The sequence below is a fragment of the Lissotriton vulgaris genome, chromosome 5, assembly GCF_964263255.1.
Source record: "Lissotriton vulgaris chromosome 5, aLisVul1.2, whole genome shotgun sequence".
Classification (NCBI taxonomy): Eukaryota; Metazoa; Chordata; class Amphibia; order Caudata; family Salamandridae; genus Lissotriton; species Lissotriton vulgaris.
Window position 1 is genome coordinate 1677122190 of NC_141693.1, and position 13246 is coordinate 1677135435.

The 13246-nt window shown below is 47.6% G+C and overlaps 1 protein-coding gene and 1 pseudogene across 1 annotated transcript in view; both read right to left on the reverse strand.

Annotated features, from left to right (window-relative positions):
* LOC147716939 (E3 ubiquitin-protein ligase RNF113A-like) overlaps positions 1–13246 on the reverse strand; it is a 419377-nt gene that overhangs the window by 389575 nt on the left and 16556 nt on the right. The gene's annotated exons all lie outside the window — the stretch shown is intronic.
* Positions 951–2454, reverse strand: LOC147716941 (uncharacterized; annotated as a pseudogene).

A 13246-nucleotide genomic window follows, 5' to 3' on the forward strand; every position in this document is an offset into this window, starting at 1 on the left:
TCTATTCCCAAAAAAGTCAGGATTTGGGCTGGCCCACTGTCTTCCCCGGGGCAAGGGGGACCCCCAGATGCTCTGTAAGGAGGACAAAATCTGCGAGGGCCTGTGAGCACAGCTGTGCCCCGTCACTCCCGATAAACAAAAAGTCATCCAAGTAATGAGTCACCCCTTCTACACCGTATGTGTCTTGGAGTGCCCATTGCAGGAAACAACTGAAAGCCTGAAAGTAAGCATAGGACACAGCACAACCCATGGGCATGCATTTGTCAAAGTAATACATGCCGTCGAGCTTGAAACCTAGCAGGTGATAGCTGCTCGGGTGGACTGGTAGTAACCTGAAAGCTGATTCGATGTCTGCTTTGGCTAACCAGGCCCCTCTGCCCGCTCTCCTGACTAGATCCAATGCTACATCCAGCGTGGCATAAGACACAGAGCATGCTCCCTCTTCTAGCCCGTCGTTGACCGAAGTCCCTTTAGGGTAGAAAAGGTGGTGGATAAGTCTAAAGGCACCTGGTTCTTTTTTGGGCACGACCCCCAGGGGAGATACAACAAAATTCTCTAAAGGTGGGTGCAGGAAAGGACCTCCTATCCTGTTCAGCTATCTCTCTTTTTCAACCTTCGCCCTGACCACTTCTGGCTGTTCCTTGGCAGATCTAAGGTTGTCAGCATCCCTGCTTCCTAGAGCACCCGTGAAAGGGATCCTGAAACCTTTGCGGAAACCAAATAAAAGCAAGCCGCTGTTTGCCTCTAAGGGATAACGCCTGAGCAACGGAGTGATGTTGTCCAGTACCACAGGGGACCCTCCTAGTGGCGCTAGCCGGGGTACAACTGGTGGGGGTGAGGGATAGATAGGAGAAAGAGAGCGCCCAGGAAGATCGCTATGCTGCAATGGGGGAGGGACTGAGGACGAGAAAGGGGAAGCCTGACCCAGAGACCTGCTGCTTATCCCTAACTTACTGTCCCCCCTTGCTAGCTGGCTGGGAACTCTGTTTGGATTGGCAAGAGGCTGAGGTTGCGGGGTGGGGTCCCCCACAGGTGTTGCAGGCATGTACAAATTTGCATGTCTTCCCCCAGGAACATGAAACATTGTTGAAGAGGCGACAAGTGCCAGGAGGGGAGCGCTTGAAGCCACCTCTGGTCCCACTTCCTCTACGTCCTCCTCGAAAGGCATGTTTACCCTTGCCCCGTAGAAGCCTGCCCACTGGGAGCACTGCTAGCTGTACCAACTGCAAGCTGGCCCCGTGCTCCCATGTGCTCCATCCAGAGCTGCACCTCCTTTTGATCCCAGTTCACCTCTGGGCACTGAGACATTTTCCTTCTGAACTCCCTATCATAGTTGATCCATCCGTTACCACCCCATTTCAAGGCCTCATTGGATGATCCTGGAGTATTGTACCAGGCCTGGGCCCTGTTCCGGAAAACGTTCCATGGTGACAGCCTCTAAAATGGAGAAAGCTTCTAGCCAATTGGCAATGTTCTTTTCAGGCCATGGCTGGTACTTTACCTTTTTATCATCTTCCTTTACCCCAAACTTTCTAGCATCCATGCCTTCCTGACCTAACATGAGAAGGGTAAATATATCGATAAACTCCCTTCTCCAAATGCCCTCTATGGCAGCTTGGGGTACCTGCCAAGCCAATGAGCATCGCCCCGAAAGGAGCGGTGCAGTGGAGATCGCGGGGACAGGTGTAGGCACAGAACAAGCAAAGGGTTGGCAGCAGGAGGCACCCCCGAGGGAGCGCTTGTGGTAGCAGAGGGTGTAATAGGAACCATTGCAGTGGCCACGGAAGGAGCGGTGGAGGAGCTCACCAGCGGCGCCCCACTCAACGCCCCATTCGAGATTGTGGGAGCCACAGGTGGTGTTGCAACATGTACTGAATCCCCCTGCTTCGCGGCCTGCACCGATGACCAAACAGTGGAGGCTGCCAGAACAGGACTCCCGCTAACCATGCCACTACCCCCAGCTTGCGGTGAGCTAGCAGCAGAGAACCCCCCTTGGAAACGTCCTATAAAATTGTTCAAAGTGTCCAATACTTTGTTCAGATCGTCTCTGGTGGCAAAATTACCTTGGGTCGCCTGGTTGTCCTTGGAGAGGACCGGAGGCGGTGGCGTAGCACTTGCCCCCTGTGACGGGACCTCACGGGGGTTCGCCACCGATTTGCTTCGTGTCAGCGGCAAAGATTCCAGGGGGAAATCCCTAACAGTGGGCTTTCTGATCCGCTTGGGCCTGGATGGAGCGGCTTCGGTACTGTTCTGGGTGTCGGACAAAGGGGATTCAGCCGGGAAACCAGAATCCTCCGGCTCTGGCGTGTTCAACAAGTTCTGTGCCCAAGCAAGGCCTTTCAGCTTTGCCAGTTCCAAAAAGTCAGCCCACACTGCATCCTGGGAGGTGCCCGGCAACGAGTCCTCCACCTGGGCATTTTCTTGGAAGAGGGGAGGGGAACCTTGGCTGTCCATTCTCACTTCAATACGCTCGCAAGGGATCTGGGGATAAAAATTAGGATCAGCCACAGCACACACATGGAGAAAAAAACCTGGCCTTCTTGAGTATCAACAGTGCGCACCACCATCCCAGGTCGGGGGAAAGAACAGACAGTCGAGACTGACAAAACGGGGAAAGGGAGGAAGCCCAGGCACACCGGTAGTTGGGCGCGGTGAGCGGAGCTCGAAACAGAGCTCCCATACTGAGGACGAGTGCTCCAACAGCGGCCAGCCTGACTCCCGGATGCCGCAGGCCCGATGGATGGCAAGGTCTGAAGCCGGGTGAGCTCGCAGACCCGAGGAGAAAGACCGAGGGGGTGAGCCTCATAGGGGCTGGGACAAGAAGCCCGAGGCCTAACGAACCAGTGGTCGCCAGCCCGGCAGCGCGAGGGGGAGCGCCGGGGCGCGCAGACCAGGCCCGCATGCGCCGCGTTGCATGTCCGGCCAGGTAGGGCGTCAAGAAAGGAGCCAAAATAGAGCCCAAGGGCGCCAATGCGTGCCAGGGCACGCCAGAGCGAGCAGGCCTACCCGGGAAGCCAAGCGATCACCGTCCGACACTCCTCACATGAGAATACCTATAAACCCGGGGACGCGAGACGAGGTAACCACTGTATGGAGGCGCATGTCGTACAATGCACTATAATGAAATTACAAAACGTACAATTCTGTACGCCATAAAACAAAGTGACCGGAACAAAACAAAAGCAGTGGCATTCTTCTGAGTCTACAAATGGCTGCCCCGCAGCACACACATGGGGTCAAGAAGAACGCTGTCAGAAGGGAACACTGTTGATAGACACACATCAATTACATGCAGCCTAGTAAATTCAAGGGCTGAAACACAGTTGTGTACATTACAGTCCTGCACCGTCTATTACAAGCATGATCCACACTTAAAGATACGATTCGACTATTTACTTTATAGCTACTGTTGCGTGCATGTAAGTGTTTGGCATCGTGTGCCTGTTTATAGGTTGTGCGTTTTGTTGAATTTTCTGCATGGTGTTTGTATTTGTGTGCATTGTGTGTGTAATATGTTATAGGGATGTGTGCGTATTTAGTAAAGGCTGGGCCTGGTGTGTTCATTTGTTGTGCACCTTTTATGTGGTATGCCTTGTGTTCTTGCGCATGTGTTCAGTTGGTGTGTTTGTGTTCTTGTTCCTGGCGTGTGTCTGTGATGGTCGTTATGCACGTGTAGTTAATGTGTCTGTTATATAGGTGCATGGTGTTTGAGCATGTTTGCATGTGTCTGTCTGCATGTATGAGTCTGTACAGATTGTGACTGTACGTGTGTTATCATCACTAATTAAAACTAATTTCAATCTGACGATTGTTCCCCGCCTCGCGCTCCGTGACGTTTTATTTGAGCTCAGGGCGTGGGTTATTTTTCTGTATCCAGTAAATATAACTGTGCCGCTGATAATGCAGGTGAAGCGGGGAGGCAAACACACGTCACAGCAATTTGCATACAGAGTATTTGCGTACATGTTCTATCTTTTATGTAATCTCTTTACATAATTTACAACTGCAGAGTTTCAGCAAGATCGTTGTCCCCGCTATACATTTACTGATAGAATTAAAAATATTGCTGAAGTTTGAAAAAGTTGTATGATTAATGTTGACACAAAACACGACTCGTTTAGAGTGTTTCTGGGAGATAGACCTAGAGACTGGGGGTCTAATGTTTAATCAAGGTGTTCTAGTGTGATTCGTATGATGGGGATGGGGGGGGGGGGCCAGGGAGCTGCAGGGGTGGGGACTCGTAACTTTTTGGTCTCGGCTCATATTCATAACACACAGCGAGATTAGTCTTTGAGGTCAGACATATTACAATGCGTAATAAAAGACGGGGAGGCCGAGCATTTGAAGAGGACGATATATTTCATAACCCCCAGGTACAGTCCACAATACATCTCTCCTGATAGGCTCCTCTGGGAACCTGAACTCCAACATCCGGTTTTCTACAAGCGGTTCAGAAAACAAGCGCGCCACGACGCAAAGACATTCTCTTTTAGCCCCGTCCTTTTCAGAAGGGCTCGGCATGACTTACTGCTGCGGTAAAAGGTTAATTATCTTCTTTATGGGGCGAAACAGATGGCCCCATAAAGAAGATAAGAAACCTTTTACCACAGCAGTAAGTCAAGGAGCCCCGTCTGAAAAGGACGGGGCTAAAAGAGAAAGAAGAACGTCACTAGGACCTCTTCTCCAATGGCTGGCCACCGTTTAGGACGCCAGCCAATGGAGAAGAGGGGCAGGGCTTAACCATCGCTAGTGAAGTACACTCTAAAACATAAAATCTCGCGAGCTCAACTGCTCATGTGCGTAGTACGCCACGCGAGACCTAAAAACAATGTCACATGTAGTTTTCTTACGAGTATCCAGGCTTGGGGGTCACACAGTCACTGGCCATCCTCTCTGTCTGTCCTCTTTGATGACAATATCGAGATCCGCTGCACATGTGGACTCACTGTGGTTGGCTGATGCAGGACCAGACACCTCTCAGGAGGATAATACATGAGAAGTAGCAGGGGAAACAGAAAGGGAAGACGCACTTGGGGACACAACAGCAGGGATATGGGTGGGTCTTGGGGACAACACATACAATATGGCTGCCCCCAAGGAAGTGATGGGGGCATTTATGTGCCCTACAAAAGCCTGGACTGTGACTGTCTGAACAAGCCGATCTCATCTCGGATGTCATGTAAGCCCAAAGAGAACACAGTCCAGACATCATCATCTGCCGCCATCACCCCCTGGGGTGCAGCCACAGGACCAAACACATATGGAGAGGTTTGGGTTGAACATGAGGAGTGAGGGGTGTCAAGGGCAGATGTCTCTCTCAGCTCTTCTTGACAGGCACTTGGAAGGGAAGTAGTGGCGGGGGTGCAGCGGGAGGACCCCGATGGAATGGGGCCTCAGGAGTTAGGAAAGGGTCGATGACAGGCACAGATGGTGTTGGGGCCTTCTCAGGAGACACTCTCTCCACTTCCAGTACTTGGGGGCCATGCAGAGACTGATATTCATCATCCCCTTTGGCGGTGGTGTCCCTCTCAATATTCCCCTTCAGCCTCCACCCGGGCTGTTGAAGTAGGAGGTAATGTCTCGGTCTGGGTGGGTGCACTACCCCTGCATGCTGCTTGGTCTCCCTCGTCCTCCTCGCTGGTGTTATCCAGAGGACATGCCCACCGACAAGCAGAGGATGTCCTGGTCTCCCCCGGTCCAGTCCAAATGGTCCTTAGCCAGCCCGGTCCATTGAAAATGAAAAAGCACAATTATGCAGGTGGTGTAAAATTTCTAATAAAGGTAAAGACAACATAAAGCAAGTGCTGACATTGTAGTTCCTTCATCTCACTAACCACTAATATGTGGTTTGAATTTAAAAGTAGGTGTGATGTCATTGTAATGTCAAGAAATTAATTTGAAATAAACAAATTACTCAAATTTGGACAGTATATTCTTCAGTATTTACTAAACTCACCTTCAGTTTTAGCGCAAAGTGAGATTTCTAATATTTTCACATTGTAATCTTCCAATGTTAATTTACAAAAGGAGATAGAACACAGTCAGGATGGAGATCTCCACGCCTAAAAGTGGATCCAGGTTTACCTTTTATGTGTGGAGTTCTCTGCCCCAAATGTGCAATCTCAAAAGTCTTACAATTACTATCAACTGTCATCTGTTGTGTAACATAGCGAAACACACCATGCATGGTATTTCTTTTAGTACCTATGTGAATATGTCTTGGAAATAACCTTTGCAAAGATGTGAACCACAATTTTTGGATATTCTTTGGAAACACCAGATACTGAAAATGGCAAGAGCCACATTTTGCATTACAAGACTGCTTAATGTGTTCTGTACACTGCAAATTATGAATGTCTGACAAAATATCGAAAACACAAATATCGATATACAAAATTATCGGAACAAAAATATCGATGACAAAAATATCGGAATCCTATCCCTAACAAGGTAAGTACAAATATATCGAAAAAAAATACAGAATGACAAAAATATCGTTTTTTGTCAAATATTGTTTTATTTTTATAAAATAAAAATGTAATATTAACAAAATAATACTTATAAATGTAATAAACATATTTAAAAATGTACTATAATATTTAAAATTAATACATAATGTAATACAAATTAATATTAATAAATACATAATACATAATATATTTTTCATTAATAATAACTCTAAATTAATTATTTTCATAACTTATAAACAAATAAAAATATAATAAATTACTAATACATTTATATACATAAAATAATCATATAAATAACAATAACAACATAAAACTAATAAAAAAGCTAAATACATTTTAGATAGCGTATGAGTTAAAATTACTATTCCCCTGATTAGATACTCCCTGCCCCTTGAAATAGATGATGTCATCCTTGATGATAGAGGTCGATATGCTGTTATTTCGGGGAGGTGAAGGTGCTCTTAATCCTTAATTTGTACGTCCCCCCGGGTCTCCAGGCTACTACCTATGCCGACATTGGACGGATTTTACTTGGGCTCCCCGATGGTCTCCTTATTCTTGGAGGGGATTTTAACTCGGTGGTCTCTGGTGACTTTGATCGATACCCCCCCAGAGTCTTACCGAATACCCATTTGTGGCTCTCTGAATTGCTAGATACCTTTGGACTGGTGGATGTCTGGAGGCTGCTACACCCCTCGCACTTACAATATACGTTCCATTCTGGAGCCCATGGCAGCCTTTCTAGAATTGATTATTTCCTGATGCTCTCTGCCCATTCTCCTTCTGTGCGAGAGGTCCGTCACCTCCCTAGAGGCATTTCGGATCACTCTCCCTTGTTGCTCAGGGTCACGGTGGGTTTATGTAGCGATGGCAGAGTCGCCCCTATTAATCCTTGGCACTTGCGGAATCCCAAGATTCGCTCTGAGCTTATCAAGGCCATTGATTGCTATTTTGATGAAAATGTGGGTTCTGTTTCCTCTTCTGTTTCCTTGTGGGAGGCCTTTAAAACGGTTATACGTGGTTCTGCATTGTCATTGATTGCTGCTACTAAGAAGGCTAAGCAGGAGGAATTATTGCACCTCGAGGAGAAAATAACGGTCCTTGAAAGTGAATTGGGTGGTAATGATACTCCTGCCATTTTACATTCCCTGACTTTGAAACAGGCAGACTATAGAGCCCTGGTGACTGACGCGGCCAAAGTTATGAATCGAAACCAGCTGGGAAGACTCTATGATGTGGGTGATAAGGCGAGCAAGCTCATTGCGTGACTGGACAAGTCTGAGAGAACGAATCGAGTTGTACCGGTGATTGAAAAGTTGAATGCGGATTGTGTGTCTGACCCGATCGGGATCGTGGACTGCTTTGTGGACCACTTTCAGACGGAATATCGATCGGTGATTGATAGGGATGAGTGCGATTCCCGTTTGCTCCTGCGTGATATTGCGCTACCCTGCCTCTCTGATGAGGATAGGACCTTTATGGATGCCCCCATAACTGTGGACGAGGTCGCTGGTGCCATTCGTGGCCTCCGATCCGCTAAGGCTATGGGGCCCAACGGATTGCCCATCGAGCTTTACAAGTTGCGGCCTGACAAAATGGCGGCTTATTTGCGTAATATGTTTACTGAGGCCTTCGAATCTGGCCTCCTTCCTCTTGATCAGCGCTTGGCCACTATCGTTGTCATCCACAAGGAAGGTAAACCTCGTGACCGATGTGCTCCCAATCGACCCATTTCCTTGCTTAACGCTGAACCCAAGATACTGGCCAAATTGCTTGCTACTCGTCTGCTTACGGTCATCGGCGACCTGATCCATCCAGATCAATCCGGTTTTATTCCGCATCGGAACACCGCCCTTAACCTTCGGAGGCTTCGTGGAGTTCTCGCGAGAGCTGGAACTCTGACTGAACCTGCCATTTTGGCTTCTCTTGGCTTTTGATACCATCGAATGGCCTTATCTCTGGGCAGCTCTCTCGAAGTTCGGCTTCGGCTCTAATTTTATTGCCTGGGTCAAACTCCTTTACGAACAACCACTGGCCCAGGTGGTGGTGAATGGCAGGGTGTCTGGTTCGTTCGCACTTTTGCGTGGCACCCGACAGGGCTGTCCGCTGTCTCCATTGCTTTTTGCCCTAGCACTGGAGCCTTTGGCCAAGTGGCTTCGTTGGGAGCCCTCGATCAGGGGCATCCAGTGGGCCCCAAATTTTGAAGATCGTGTCTCGCTGTATGCTGATGACATTCTTCTTTATCTCACCTCACCCCGGAAGTCTCTTAATGTACTTTTTGATGTCCTCACCTCCTTCGGAAAGAACTCGGGTCTCGTTATAAACTGGACCAAATTCTGTGTTTATGTTCTGGCTGGAGATCTCCCTCCGTTGCCTCATAGATTCCCGATTCAAGTGGTCAAGACTGGCTTTAAGTACCTGGGGGTTCATGTCTCCTTGGATTCCACCGTCCGTTATGACCGTAATCTGCATGCTCCTCTCCGGCGACTTAAGCTCGATATCTTGCGATGGCGTCGCCTGCCCCTATCCCCATTGGGGCGCGCAACTCTTTTTAAGATGATGTAGCTTCCTAGGTTCTTGTATGCACTTCAAAATGTTTTCGATCCCATACCCTCCTGGTAATTCCGTGAGGTCGAGAGCCTTCAGAGACAATTGATTTGGGACGGGCGGGCTCGTATCTCCTTACCCAAACTTACTTTGCCGTGGTACGACGGTGGCATTGCCCTCCCCGATATCAGGCGATACTACTGGGCCTCGCAGCTGTGTGCGGTCAATCATGTAACCTACTCCCCTGGTCCTGCTCCCGCTTTTGCGATGGACAAACTTCTATGGCCGGGTGGGAACTTTAACAGGGCACTGTATTCTAAGGAGCCATTTCGCGCCCTGACTGGTCCTACGAAAAGTGCTGTACGAGTGTGGCGGGATGCGAATGCTGCTATGGGATGGAGCGACAGGTTGACACGAATGACGCCGTTGTACGATTCTGATAGGTTGGGTAATTTGTGGAGAACGAAAGGATTTGATAAATGGGATATGATTGGTATTAGCAAGGTGGAGGATCTCTGGTCCAAAGGTAATGTTAAGTCTTTTGAGGCGCTTAAAATAGAATATGAACTTGGTGACAGGGAGCACTTTAGGTACCTCCAGGTGCGGCATGCCTTGTCCTCCGTTTTCCCCCCGGGGACGGAGATTCCCCAGTCCTCGCCGTTAGAGGATCGTATCCTTGATGGTCATGTGTCGGACAGTACTATATCCCTGATCTATAAAAAACTCATTAATAACAGAGTTGATCTCCTTGTGCGACTCAGGGCTTCGTGGACCGCAGACGGCTTGGAACTTGATGACGAGGATTGGCAAATGGCCGTCTCCTCCCCTAAAGAGGTGGCCATACCAGCTCGCCTCCGTTTCGTACAGTTGAAGATCCTCCATCGAGTATATATGACTAGTACGCGTCTGGTGAGAATGGGTTACTCCCTCGATGGGTTGTGCAAGCGCGGTTGCGGTATGAGTGGTACCTTCATGCATATCATTTAGGAGTGTCCTGAGGTGTCTGCCTTCTGGTCTAGAGTGCATACGACAATGGAAAAAGTCACCAGGGTTTCTCTATTGCCTGATGCCCGACGATGCCTTCTAAATGTCTGGGAACCGACGGATTATACCACGGCTCAGATTTTTTGGGCGACTCCTGGTAACATGGTTGCCAAGAGGGATATTGCTCAACTCTGGGGTTCCCATAGGCCGCCCACTATAATTGCTTGGAAGGAGAACATGGACTGGTGTATGTTCAGGGAAAAGACGGTCTATGTGGCTCGGGCCGACCTAAGAAATGGGGCAGGATTTGGTCCCAATGGAATGCTTACCGTGGAAATATCTGCACCCCCCCACTGGACTACACCATTGATGTTTTGCTGTCCCCTTAATTGACGTTCCGGACGTTTGTTTGTCATAATCTGAATATCTCGAGTTACTCGCCACCCTCCAGCCCTAGTCATTTGTCTCATTATCCCATGAAAATTGGTTTCCTTGCCCTCTCCTCTGGAGTCCCTGCAATTGTCCTTTGCCATGTGTTTGTTGTTATGTTAAATTTAGCTTATAAAGCGCACGTACGCCCGTAGGCTTCATGGCGCTGTAGGAAGTTTTCAGAGCATAACACAACAACAGGAGGACCACTTAGAACATCTAGGGATAGGCTTCTCTAAAAAGCCAGGTCTTAAAGGCTAGTCTGAAGGCTAGAATATCTTCGTGCGCCCTTAAAGAAGCTGGCAAGGAGTTCCAGAGGGATGCAGCAAGAAAATGAAAGGAGCTGCCGCCCTGACGTTGTTTCCTAACAACCGGCACAGTGAGCAAGTTTTTGTGACCAGAACGGAGGTTGCGGGAGGGAGTGTATCTGGCAAGCAGGTTGATGATGAATTTGGGGCCTTTGCTTTGTAATGCCCTAAAAATAATACAGCCGGTTTTAAAAGCCACCCTCTGGGCTACCGGCAGCCAATGCAGGTCTGCCAGGCCTGGCCTGATGGACTGCCATTTAGGAAGCCCGCAGATCAGCCTGGCCGCCTGATTTTGAACCAGCTGCAGCCTCTTGAGCTGCCCGGCTGGAAGGCCCAAATATAAACTATTTGAGTAGTCCAGCCTAGACAGCACAAGGGCGATGGTCACCTGTATCAGGGCAGAATGGGTTAGGAAATGGGCAATCTTTCTAATCTTGCGCAGCTGAAAGAAGCATGCGGAGACAACTGACCCTACCTGGCTTTTCAAGGAGAGGTCTTCACTGAAGGTGACTCCAAGGCTCTTAACCGTGTGGGATTTGGAGGGGGGATTTCCCATCTCCGGAGGCCAGAATTGAGGTCCCCAGCTGAGTTCGCTCTTCCCAGGCAAGATCAATTCAGTCTTGCCTGGGTTAAGTTTTAGGTGGTTAAGACCCATCCATCTCTGGATATGAGCCATGACCTCCCTAAACTCAGTGACAGCATCCGGCGACCCCAGGGGGAAAACCAATTGCAGATCATCTGCGTAATTGAAGATCCACACTTTGAATTTCCTCAAGGAGTACAAAAGGGGACGCAGGTACAAATTAAATAAAAGGGGAGACAGGGATGAGCCTTGAGGGACACCGCAATCGTTCTTAATTCTAGGGGCTGTGAAGGTGCCCAGTCTCACTGCTTGAGTCCGGTCGGACAGGAATGATTCCACCCAGCTCAGGGCAGTACCTCTAAGGCCTGCCTGCTCGACACGGCCGACCAAAATAGTGTGGTCGACCGTGTCGAATGCAGCAGACAGGTCAAGAAGCACCAGTGCCTGGTGGACATCCCTGTTGTGATGTGTTTGTTGTATGTTCATTCATCAAAATTTTAAAATGAAACCTATTCCGTTCTTTTTCTGATACTGCGTTGCGCGCACTGATGTACTGAGCCTTGGTTGACCTGCATACAAGATGGAAACACCGATGTACACTGTTATATTACTGACTGTCATAGCGGCCGGCCCGAAGGGTTGTAGGCAGACGCTGTGTATCGCGCATACAGAAATAAAGGTTTAAAAACAAAAAATTACTATTCCCACTCCATAAAGTTCGACAGTAGAGAAAGTGTTGGATAGCGTAGGGGTAACAATTACTATTCCCACTCCAGAGAGTGCAATAGTAGGGAAAGTGTTGGATAGCGTAGGGTTAAAAATTACTATTCCAACTACAGAGAGTGCAACAGTAGGGAAAGTGTTGGATAGCGTAGGGGTAACAATTACTATTCCAACTCCAGAGAGTGCAACAGTAGGGAAAGTGTTGGATAGCGTAGGGGTAACAATTACTATTCCAACTCCAGAGAGTGCAACAGTAGGGAAAGTGTTGGATAGCGTAGGGGTAAAAATTACTATTCCCACTCCAGAGAGTGCAACAGTAGGGAAAGTGTTGGATAGCGTAGGGGTAACAATTACTATTCCAACTCTGGAGAGTGCAACAGTAGGGAAAGTGTTGGATAGCGTAGGGTTAAAAATTACTATTCCAACTCCAGAGAGTGCAACAGTAGGGAAAGTGTTGGATAGCGTAGGGGTAACAATTACTATTCCAACTCCAGAGAGTGCAACAGTAGGGAAAGTGTTGGATAGCGTAGGGGTAACAATTACTATTCCAACTCCAGAGAGTGCAACAGTAGGGAACGTGTTGGATAGCGTAGGGGTAAAAATTACTATTCCCACTCCAGAGAGTGCAACAGTAGGGAAAGTGTTGGATAGCGTAGGGGTAACAATTACTATTCCAACTCCAGAGAGTGCAACAGTAGGGAAAGTGTTGGATAGCGTAGGGGTAACAATTACTATTCCAACTCCAGAGAGTGCAACAGTAAGGAAAGTGTTGTATAGCGTAGGGGTAAAAATTACTATTCCCACTCCAGAGAGTGCAACAGGAGGGAAAGTGTTGGAAAGCGTAGGGGTTAAAATGACATTCTTATAAAAAACAATTTTTTTTTATAATACAAATTTGAACAATTAAATAAATATAAACAATTTACAATACATATACATAATTATTAAAAACATGATTAGCTAAATATATGTAACCAAAAATACAATTTTATAACATTTTATTACCAATTAATAAATAATTAACAATTATAAAATTAACTTAACAATGATTTTTAATTCATTATTACTTAATTACATTTAAATTACTCCCCACCATATTCCCCTATAAACACACAACCCGCAACAGAACACATTTATCAATTAATGAATTATTTAAAATTAATTACCAATTAATTAAAATTAATTACCAATTAATAAAAATT